Genomic DNA, 11335 nt, shown 5'->3' on the forward strand with positions numbered 1-11335 from the left:
TTTGGGGTATGAAAAGGTCTTAACATAGTTCAGTGAACTACAGAAAGTGATACTAACAGGAGAGATCACAAATTTTTAACAATTCTGATTGCGATTTGGGAATCTAGAACAGGTGACTATGACAACAGCTATGTGAACAGTTAATTTTCATGCAAATTCTCATCTGGGAGTCGTTTGACTTTTGCAGTGAAATAGCTACTGCAATTTCTGTTGTTTTCAAACGACATGACCTTGAACCTGGCATAGTTAAAGTGGAAAACTATTAGATCACTATACATCCAGAGCTATAGGACTGCTGAGGGGAATAAGCCCTTTTGTTCCCTTGTAGTAGAGTCAGAAATGTTTTCTCTTGAAATTTTTTATTTCTGGAGCACACCTGAAAAACAAATGATTTTTGAAATTGTGCTAGAGAACCAAAGCAACTTGCTTTGTTATTCATGAGACCAGAGGGCAGGATAGTTTTGTGTATGGATTGGCTTGTATTGGATTGCACAGATGATGATTTAAGAAAAAAAAAATAATGGAATTAATCTGTCCAAAGGTTGGTTAATGCACAAAGCATACAAATGTAAATATTGCAATTTGGAAGAACTTTTATACATGCTAAATAGCAGATAATTTTTGTAATGTTGAAAACTTGATTCTGATCTTCGTGAAATTTAGCTTTATTCAGCTTTATCATTTTCTTCTTCTATCACAAAGATTTTATGAAGCCGTGAAAGGATAATAGTTTCTCTGCGTAAAGTATAATATCTTGTTAAAGAAATATTGAAGTCCCTATACAGCAGGGATTGTAATACATTTCACTATCCTCCTGGTTGTCATGTCACTGTTGCATTAAATTGCATTGCACCAGGCTTATTATTGAAATGAGTTGCGTGTTCTATAATAACAATAATTGTATTACTTTTTTTCTAGAGCTTCTATTCAACACGTTAGAACAGTAAATTGCTTGATGATCTTGCTGCTAATTTTTGCCTTTATCTTTGTAATCTAAATCCAAAAAAAGCCATTTTCCAAAGAGAAAATAGCATACCAATATTTTCCCTATAATATTCAGAGTATGATAAGAATTATTTGTTTTATCATAATAGCTCTTCTGTATTAATACCACTGTAAGTATTCCCAGTCAGACTATGGTTTTATTCAAATGCAGGTGAACATAGTAGGGACCTTAGTGACCTTGATGTCTTGCTCAGTTTCTGGAATATTGAGAATGTTCTTCCAAACAAAGCTCAGGCAAATCACCGGGTGCTCTGTGCCTCTGCCTTACAAAACATTGAATTCATGAATGTGGCTCTGAAATCATGTTGACCTACAATGTCAAGGGTTGTTTTTTTTTTTTCCCACAGAGATAGTTCTACAGGAATAGGCACATGTGCTTCACCCTCCAGTGTATATTTGTTATAGTTAATTTGAGTATTTCTTCATTTTATGCTTACGTCCTGACTAGTCTATGCTTTTAGACTATGTTATGTTTGTTATGTTTATGTACAGCATAACATTGTTAATGCTGTAATGGCCGGATGCTAATTTTCATTTAGTTTTGTAGGAAAAAAAAAACAAAAAACAAACAACATCAAACAAACTGTAATGGAAAAGAACAGAAAATACCGTGCATGATCTGACTCATATTTACCAGAGTTCAGTAAAGCTGAACTAAGAAGGGAAAGAAGTATGTTTTCTGGTTCATTTGGAAAACAAACAAACAAAAGATTCTGCAGGAATGAAAGCACCTGAAGACTGGATCAGTATCTAAGCAAACTGCCAAGTCTCCAAGACCAGATCATAGGCATGTGGCAGGAGCTGTAGTCTGCTTTAGTCTGCTTCTACAGTAAATATCCTGTGAGTTAATGTATCTGTGGAATCTATATCCTGTTGTGATAATAGGGAAAACTAGTAGAAGCAGGAACTTTACTAAATGTACTGAGAGATGTACATATAGCACAGCTGCCCACCCTCACTAGTACTGCTCATTAGTTTTCAGGTAACAGAGGCAGGGCATGGAAACATTCTCAGTAAGAATCCGTAAAAATGCAGGAATATCATGGAAAAATTAGTCAAAGATGGAAAATATTGCTGTCACAGGAAATGCCATCACATTGCCTTGCCTACTTTTCATTAGGAGCTGCTGGTTTGGCACTGTTTGATGAGGATGGTTTCTAGACACAAGGCATATTTGTAGTGCATGCAGGACAGTATGAAATTCTGACAGCTGGTCCTTTTCTTCTATCAAAATATTTCTTTGAGTTTCAAACACACAAACAATCCTGCTACTAAGTTTCAAATTAGGTTTCAGTCCCTTCTGAAAAATCATCCTTTCTCCAATTCTACTCCTTTGCTACTGCAAATGACTCACAAATGCTTTCTGAAATTTCATTAAAATGTGGGAGGAATTGTAAGGTTATTTTGCCTCCTAGGTAAGACAAAAAACTGTAATAATGCATTAAAGGATACCTCTTTTGCCATCTGCACAGTTTGACACTTCTGTGCAGTCTGATGCTTCATGTAGCTAATTTTTCTGCAGAGAAGTGTTTAAACAGTTGAGTTAAATTCTGTTCAATGCCTGAACTTCTATTCCATGTGATGTTATTTCTCCACCGTGTCCTTTTTAGATTGTGTAAGTCAGTTTATCAAAAAGGACAATGGAAAGACATTTTATACAGTGGATATTTGGTATGCAACAGTAGTCTTATACAGACTAAATGCTGCATAATTCAAATTATATGTTTAGTCACAGGATGTTTCTAATTGAGATGAACAGAATGCAGTGTACTCACATTGCTAAACAAGTGACAGAAATAAACGCTGTTTGAATTGTGAGAGAGAAGTATGTAAGATAGGAAGGTGGAATAATAACACAACACACCAATCCTTAACAGACAGATTGCTGTAGTCGTTGCTTGCCCCAAAGACTAGCTAAAGAGAGTGCAGGGTGAGGTAAGAATAACATTATTAAAGCTTTAACTTGGCCTGTATTCTTTCACAGGGGATAGTACAGGCTTATACTTGATAGTAGCAGATCCCACATGCTTGTCTCTGTGCAAAAGCACTACCATGTGTGGAAACAGTTTGTAGGCTTTTTCTTTTTTAATAAAAAGTTGTATACTATTTCTCATATTCTCATATTTTCAGATAAAGCCTAGGAAATGTGCTATCAGTACTACAGGAGCAATGCTTGCATTGTAAAGGAACCAATAAACACAAGGAGAAAAGTGAAATGGTAGGATGGAAACAAATTACTGAATGGCAATTTCCAGTTATTTATAAGTTTTAGGAAATGCCCAAGTTGATGACGTGAACAAAAACAGTACAAAATGAGCAATGTTTATCTTGTCCAAAAGCTCACTGTGTTTTTCCCCACTTCTTTTATTTTCCCCTTCAGATGAAGCTATTTTGAAAGAATAAAATTATTGCTAACAGTGTGTTTAGAAAATCTTATAGGGACTTCTATGGGAACTAGCTGGCTATCTGAGATTTGGGGACTGGCATGGAAATTTGTGCTTCTATTTTAGATGATTTTCTGTTTGGAAAAAAAATTGCTATGGACTTTAAAAGAAGTTAGTTCCACTGATTTCCTTCCAAATATTCTCTAGTCAGAACTTATCCTACAGGTACTTGTACACGTTTTTTTCTCTTGCCACATCTTTTCAATCCACTGACTGTGAGATCTAGCTTTTGGTGTGCTTGTTACATTTGTTAGAAAATCAGATTTTTTTTTCCTTAATGTTTCTATTTTGTTTAATTCAAGCTCTCTCCATAAAGCTTTTGAAGTATAAGAACAATTGCTTCTGCTCCAAGGTTATTTACAATGGTTTGAGGGGCCTCCCGGGCATCATACAGAGATTGCTGTAAATCCTCACTTTTGTAGGAATCAGAAAATTTGGTATACTTCCCAAATAAAATAAATCCCAGAACTATGTTGAGTCTTTGAGGTTAGACATCCTTTTTTTTTCTTTTTTTTTTTTTTTTTTCATATTAAGACCAAAGTTAGGAGCAGAGAAAGAAGTAAGCAGTAATAGTTTTGTTGCTTCCATTAACACATAGTTTAGGTTTTCTGCTTGCCACGTAGATTTCAGACTTGGGGACCCCATTGAGTCCTTTGCATTTTTGGATCACAAGTTATTTTCAACCATCTCTTTTTATGTTTAATATTGATAAGACAACTTATTGCTTATTTTCACATTTGAAGGACTGAAGGGAAACCTCATTTCTGGAAAGAAGATGAGGCAACATAGATCTATGGCAGCATGTGTACAACCTCATTGTCCAACAAGTAAAGTGTACACTTATTTGGCATAGCATTAAAAGACAGTGTTTTACTGAGGTACACTTGGACAAGTATTTCGTCGGCTAGAAGACTGTGATTGCTTTACTACACTTGAAGTGAAAGCCACAGTGAAGTAGCTCAAGTAAATTTCATTAATCTCTTTTCACCTAAGAGGAGACGAAGTATTTGTCAGATTTCTTCACTGATTTTTCACTGTAATACTTCAAGCTAATGAGAAGCTAATAGAAAAGAATGTCAGCCTCTGCATTTGACTGATAAATAACGTTTTACCACTACAAGATCATCAAAGTTGGTCCTCATGTTGAAAATAAAATCTTAGAGTATATTCTTAGAGAATATCAAGGTGGTTGCAACAGATGTTTTTTTCCTAAATGATGGGTGCTCTGGAGGTCACTTTGGTTAGTTTAAAGTTATATATATATATGTATTTTTGACAAAACAAGAAAAGCTATTTATTTGAGACTGAATCAAAAACCCACTAGGGAGGGAAACAATTGTTTTCTGATGAATCATAATCTCTCAATACAGTGTTCTACAGGAATTTATATAGAGAAGAATAGTAGGGAGCTCCATGAAATTATTGTGACAGCTGAAATCAAAATAGCAATAACTTTGAACAATATATTTTTGCAAAATATTTCTTCATTTCAGAGCTATGAGAACAGACTCGGTGAAACAGTCTCATAACTTTTAATACATAATCAGTGAACTGTTTTAATTCAGCACATTTGACACCTCCATTCTTGTTTACAGAGAGATTACCTCTAATTACAGACAGCTTAATTAAACAACCTAATTAGCATTAGGGTTTTGTCAAAGATTTGCATTGCACAGTTTTTATTGTGCGCTTATTATTGCCAAGTCATAGATTATTCCTCCTTTTTCTTTTGTGATCCTAGGATTATGAACAAAACCACTGGAAATTTATAAGAAAATAGGGGAGAAAAATGATTTTTCACCTTTTCAATTACTCAGGTTACTGTTGTGCATTGCAGTGCAGCCTGAGACAAGAACCACGCATTTCTGAATAAAAGATTTTTCCTTTTGAATGATTATGTGGTGGTGGTGGTTTTGTCTAAGCCTGAAGTGATACGAAAGAGGTAATGACTCACTTAAAAAATGCTGATCCTGATGGGAGGTTATTTTATATCCTGACTTATAAAAACGATGAAGAGTATTGTCTTATTTCTTGTAACACAAAGTTGCCCTAAAGCAGGTTCATCCAATTTTCTTAACACTATCTGATACTCACCCAGTATCAGTTGCTGATACACCCAGTTTGCACTGAGTGGTGAGTTTGCTGATGTTCAGAATAGGTAGTTGCTGCTGGTACAGGGGGAAAATGTTATGCAGAATATTGATCCTGTTTTATATTTGAACATAGAATTAAGTCCTTTTGTTTAAGCATAAAGTACAAATGTTTACCTTGGAGTCCTGTGTAATTTTAATTAAAACACAAAGTCATGCCTTTGAACCTCTGTTGTGAGTTCTACCTCTGAGTAATATAAAATTAAATCTCAAAACTACAATTCCTGTGAACAACAGTTTGTTTTGCTCTATTGCTAATCTTAACAAACACACTGCAGGTTAGTCCCATTTATGCTTCTCTGTCTGATCTTCTTAAAATTCATTCTGTGATCAGTTTTGGTCATGTTTCAGCACCTAGCTAATTCTGATTAGCATTACAATCCAGTGCAATAAAAGCAGTTTAATCAGAAATTGCAAATGAACCTTAACCAAATCTAGAATAATCAGCTATTTTGCTGACATTGCTTCAGCAGAACGATTGTCAGACACAGAATGAATTAGCTGTATGTATGAATGGCTTTAGGACATGTTTGATACTGATTTAGAGGAGAATTTGCATAAACAGCTGTTAAAACTTAATTAAAAATATAAAGTCTGTAGAATGCTTCTAGGGGCGAGCAATCTTTGCTAAATTTAATGGTGAAGAAGTCTGTCCTCAACTAATCCTTTCTACTTTCTCAGCCTGTCATAAGAATAGTCTTGCATCAATTATGTATACAGTGGTTATAGGTTCTCACCATCATTATATGTTTACAGTAAATCTAATCACTAGACCTCCATGGTTCATTACTTTTTTTTTTTAAAGGTTGACAAGTTTACTTTGTCATGAAGCATCTTCTCCTAATTAAAAACTGCTTAGCACTGATGATCCATTACAATAATCATATGTTTTATGATGCTTGGGCGCCTGAGTTCATTTAATGCAGCAGACTTGAAAGCAAAGAAATAGAATGTCAAGCATTAAAGAAACCCAACAATCTAGAATGATAGGCTAGTTTGATAAGCAATAGATAATTAGTCTGGGTAAAAAAATTGTCTCAATAAGAACAATAAGATACCTCAAATAGTAGGCTATGAAAATAATTTCCTTTTCTTTCTGTCAGTCTAAAGAAATGAATACAAATTCCTTAATATTTATGTTTTAGATGAGACTATTAATCCATCCACCTGGAGTTCTGAATTTGGGCTGCCAAAGTAAAATAACAAAAAGTAAAATGCTGTATGCAAATGAAATCTTGTTGCATTTATGGCAAAATTCCCAAGGTCTTTATTAAATCCATGTGTAGGTTAACTTTCTTGTACCAAGCTTAGCTAAATATATAGACAAGGATACCTTTCAGTCTTATGTTCTCTTTGGAGTTGGCATAGAAAGGGAAGCAGAATGCAGAGAAACAGGCTACACATGCTTATGTGGAACATTAATGAAAGTCAAAACAAATTGCACCAAACTTTCCATTAAAATCTTCATTGCCTCCTCCTGCCCTGCCATTACTATTCCAAAAAGTTCATCGTAAAGCCCCTGAAAATAGAATTTTAACATTGACAGCATTTTAATGAAATGAAGAATACATTTTTTTACATACAAGGATGTTAATAAATGGACATTTTAATGGAGTTACAAAAAAATTAAAGTAGAGTAGCATTAAGTAATAAGCAGCCAAAAGATTGTCTATCTATTTTTATACCACAGTCAGTATAGATACTGAAGGTATTCTACACAATTTTAAGCAGAATGGGTTCCAAACGTGCAAGTGGATTTCAAAATTTACAAAAAGTGAAATCCAGAATTGATCAAAAGAGCTGCATTTGGACCAAAAGCTCAAAGAGAACTACCTAATTCTCAGTTCATTTATTTACTGTTTGTTTGTTTGTGATATATATATATTTTTCCTGGAATTTGATTCCTCTGTGCTCTTCTGTACTCTCTCTGACATTTTTCTCATGGTCTGTACCACCTATGTTTTTATATTTGTGCCTTGATTTTTCTTAGTGTTGTGTCTCATCTTTTTTCATTGTTGTTTGCCTCACAGATTTTCAAGAAACAGTTTCTAGTGAAACACCTAAACCTACATGTTCTCCATAAACACTGTGTATGTAGAGGACAAACCTGTCCTACCAGCTACTAATTACACCCTGAATAATTCCAAATATACAATGAATAATTCTCTCTCTACTGAGCACAGAGGAACTGATTATCCTCCTGCTTTCCACACAAACATTTGCAATGAAATTTGACACAACTGATAGCAATATTAACTTGTGTGCTATTAACATGAAATAAAGTATAAATTGTAATGTTGAAATGTAGTACAGAAAAGAAAGCAATTGGGTACTGATTGACTCATCCACTTAAGCTATTAAAATTTGTGGGAATTTTTTTTCCTATCTTTTAATTTCATTTTGCTAGATAATGAAACTTTGGTCTTTTTTTTCCTTACAAACTGCAGTCCAATTTCTTTGAGATTTTAAATATCTCCTGCTAATAACAATGAACAGGCAATTTTCTTTTTCGCATCTGTAGTATTTATAACAGAATGTTTTTATCTCAGTCTGTCATGCTTATTCTACAGCAGCAGAACTGATAATTAGGCAGACAGTCCACATTGTTACTGCATGATTCTAAAGAGGAAGTTTACTGAAATTGTTTAAGGCATTATCTGAATTTAGAAATGACTTTTCAAACATTGCTTTTACTAACTTTTCAAAAGTTGAAATTTTCTCTGAAGTGAATAATTGTATTTGTTTTGTTAGTATTTTGGTTTAATTATAGATCAATAATATTTTAAATTTGAAATTCAAATGATGCGTATATATACGCATCATTTTTATATTGTATCCAGACAACATGTATCTAAGCCCATTTTTTCCTGAATGCTAATTAATTCTATTTATTAGATTGTTTATCTTACTTTGGAATAGAAATCTGCTTTCTTTTAATCAACTTTTTTACATTAGCAGTATCTTTTTTTTTTTTTTTTAAAGATTTCTATGTCAATAATTTGTGTGAAGTTGATCATCTCTGCATGTTTTTGTGGTAACATTAAATGAATAAAGAACAGAACTCAATGAGAATGTTATATTCTTTGTACAGGTCTTTGAAAGTTTCATGGATCCTTATATTACAGTGCAAAAGATGGAATTAAAATGAGTGAAGGCATGGTCCTTATAAAGGAGTAAAGTCTACCTCTGAAGTGTTTAATGTAAGGGCCTGTCCTAGGAACTCATTAGGTTTATTCTCTTCTGGAATAGGCCAAAATTGCTTATGTTTTGTTTTTGGAAAAAATTGTGTTGAAAACATATATTGTGTGCCCTCAAGTAATCAAATCTTTTCTGAGAGAAATGTGAAAGAAGAAAAGGAAGGCTTTTCCCACTGTGATTGGGAAACAAAATGTGATTCTTCCAGATATTGCTATAAGAATTGCATTTTGTTTGCACATCGAGTCCCTCCCTGTTGGTGGCCAGAAGGCAGAGAGGAACTGGCTATTATACCCACCTTACAGTCTCTTGTTGTGAGACCTTGGCAGACTCTTGAGCTCTTATTTCCTTCTTAATGAAGTGTTAATGAAATTAAATTCTATTCACATCTTGAATTTGGCTGATGGCTCTTACTGTTAACTAAATCTGAACAAATGGTGAAAAAAATAGATTTGTCGAGTAAATTATTCTGCAAATATTTCAAGAGATCATTTTAAAAATACTCATATATAGAGAGAGTGAAAGTTATTTAAGTAGTTTGCTTATTCACCGTATCCTAGTTTTGATGTTGTTAAATGTAAGGAAAACATCAAAGTACAAGTGTTTTACAAAAAATATATTACAAGATAATTCTTTCTTCTTATTATAGACAAAGATCAATTTCCTCAGTCCCTTCAACATTTATCTATCATTAATTTGGAACATTTCAGGGTACCTCTAATGGTATTTATCAGTCTATATACGAAATCAGGCTTGCTTTTTTTTTTTTTTTTTTTTTTAGTAAAAATTTAACAATATGTCCACCAATAAATAAATAATTAGTTTTTTTCAATTTTGAAGTAGGATAAGTTAATCAAATACATTTGGGAAATTTCTCAGCAGAACTTTACTGTCACTATTGTAATTCTTCCATGGAAGTGGTGGAAGTGGTCATTAGAATTTTGTATTAAAAAAATTTGTCTGAATATTTTTCGCTCTGACTTATATACAAATGTTTTGCCTACTCACTTTTGTGATGAGAATAAGTTTAACAGCAAAGTAGAAGATCTAGTGAATCAGAAGACATCTGTGAAGCTTATGAGAAATTACTTCTGCGCCAGTTTCAAATATTGCAAAAACCAGTAATTGTGTCTGGTACAAGACATTTTATCTTTGTTAACAATAAATCAACAAATCTAATTAAGAAAGTGTGACAGACAAAAACTTGACAAGGAAATAACTTTTAGTTTTACAGAATCAGCTTGTTTAAACAGGTACAAAAGACAAGCAAAAATATATTATTCCAGAATTAGTCTGAAAAATGCTGTTGTGATCTGAGGTAGTGAACTGATACTCAGACTGTCCAAATTTATTGGAGGCACAGAATCACAGAACAGCCAGAGTTGGAAGGGACCTCAAGGATCATGAATCTCCAACCCCCCTGCCACATGCAGGGCCACCAACCTCAACATTTAATACTAGACCAGGCTGCCCAGGGCACCATCCAATCTGGCCTTGAACACCTCCAGGGATGCGGCATCCTCAACCTCTCTGGGCAGCCTGTTCCAGTACCTCACCACTCTGTAAAAAATTTCCCCCTGACATCCAACCTAAATCTCCCCTCCCTCAACTTAAAACTGTTTCCCCTCATTCTGCAGTTATCAACCCTTTCAAAGAGTTGATTCCCCTCCTGTTTGTAGGCTCCCTTTATTACTGAAAGGCTGCAGTGAGGTCACCCTGCAGCCTTCTTTTCTCCAGCTTGTCTTCGTAGGAGAAATGCTCCAGTCCTCTGATCATCTTTGTGGCTCTTCTCTGGACCCTCTCCAACACCTCCCTGTCTTTCTTGTACTGGGGGCTCCAGACCTGGACACAGCACACAATTCTAGCACAATTCTAGGCACCCGGACTCTGATTTAAGAAAAATTATTAAAATTTTATGAGTTTGGCAAAGTTTGTCTGGATTTTTTTCTTAAGTAATCTTCTACAAGACTACTTACCTGATATTTTAGGGAGATTAAACTTTATGAATACTAATTCTCAAAATTATCATCCTTACGTCAGAAGATGCATCAAATGTTTCTTTTCCTGTGCTTAAGAATACCAGACCAAACACACTGTATGGTATAGTCTTTCAAAGTTATAGTATTGGACTATGTATTGCTTGAGATACACTCAGAGCTGTTTGCAGTGATCAAGTGTAGCTTGATTACTTTTTTTAATCATGTTAAAAGACTTCAGATATATTAGAGCTAGATAATGTTCTTACTAAATTACATTTGAAAATCCGAATACAAGCCATGAATGTGCATTCTATACTATGCAAAGACTTTATTTTTCCTTTTCTAGTTCTGACTACTAAGTTTAGAAAACGTTATTATTATACTTCAAAATATTTGAGAGTATTGTTGTTTACTTTCTTATAACACGAGAAATATACTCAAAAATCAACTTTGAATTCTCTCCTATAAATTTATGATCTCATTATAAATGTATGCACTCATAAATATCAAAAGGGAGACTAGGGGGACATTAGGATATGATTAAAAGCTTGTCCTTCCAGAG

The sequence above is a fragment of the Phasianus colchicus genome, chromosome 4 (assembly GCF_987193195.1).
Source record: "Phasianus colchicus chromosome 4, bPhaCol1.hap1.1, whole genome shotgun sequence".
Taxonomy (NCBI): Eukaryota; Metazoa; Chordata; class Aves; order Galliformes; family Phasianidae; genus Phasianus; species Phasianus colchicus.